Source organism: Tenrec ecaudatus, unplaced genomic scaffold (assembly GCF_050624435.1).
Source record: "Tenrec ecaudatus isolate mTenEca1 unplaced genomic scaffold, mTenEca1.hap1 Scaffold_760, whole genome shotgun sequence".
Lineage (NCBI taxonomy): Eukaryota > Metazoa > Chordata > Mammalia > Afrosoricida > Tenrecidae > Tenrec > Tenrec ecaudatus.
The window spans coordinates 43579-44558 of NW_027459659.1; the positions used below are offsets into that span (position 1 = coordinate 43579).

The 980-nt window shown below is 34.0% G+C and overlaps 1 pseudogene; it reads left to right on the plus strand.

Moving 5' to 3' along the window:
• Positions 1–562: 562 nt before the first annotated feature.
• Positions 563–663, plus strand: LOC142436889 (U6 spliceosomal RNA; annotated as a pseudogene).
• Positions 664–980: the final 317 nt, after the last annotated feature.

Sequence of the window (980 nt, forward strand, 5' to 3'; positions counted from 1 at the left end):
ATCACTATGATCAACATATAACCCACTCCAAGGGGGACAGACAACATAAAAGTGGATGAAGGAAGACAGCACTTGGTGTAGGTGACCAGATTTTAACATTGGTAAAGCGGGACACCAGCGGGACACCATTGATAAAACTCATATCCTGGTGAAATAGCCACATGGCAGCTGAAAACCATATAACCTAGCTTGTGCATTCTTTTCCAAAATCAGGACTTATTAAAAATGCCGCGGGATGCGGAAACAATTGTTAAAAATCGGGACTGTCCCGCCAAAAGCAGGACGTCTGATTACGAGTGAAAAGAAAATGTTTTGAAAATGATGATGGCAACATATGTACAAATGTTCTTGACATAATATATCTATGCATTATGACAAGAGCTGTAAGAGTCCCCAATATAATGATTTAAAAAAAAGATTATGAGTGTACACACACCACAGTCCTATTCTGCCCACTTACCAACTGTTCTCATTAATTTCACATAGTTGGATACTGATAAAATAGAAAAAAAATTTATGAAACACAATGGCAAATTCCTTTTTAAAAATCCACATATAACCAGTTTTAGAAACACATATAGTAAAATCAGAATGGTACAAAAAAGATCAGCACAGACCCTGCCCAAAGATTACACTCAAATTGGTGAAGATTTTCGCATTTTTTGCTTCAGTAAAATATCAAAAGCTTCATTAAAAATCCATACTTAAAAGTCAGTTGAGACTACTACACTAAGATAATTTTAAATTGTCAAGTAAAATCAACCCACTTTAACCTAAGTAATAGCTTGGCTCAAATAAACAAAAAAAAAAGGAAATCATTTGTATGTACTAGGCTTCTTTAAAAAATCACTTATATAAGGTCAAATGGTCAATAATTATTGTTTAGAAAAGATGAGAAGACATGGGGAAATGGAAAGTAGATTAATGAAAATGGGACAACCTGAACAGAAATGAATGCTATTGCATTGTGAAGAATGTAA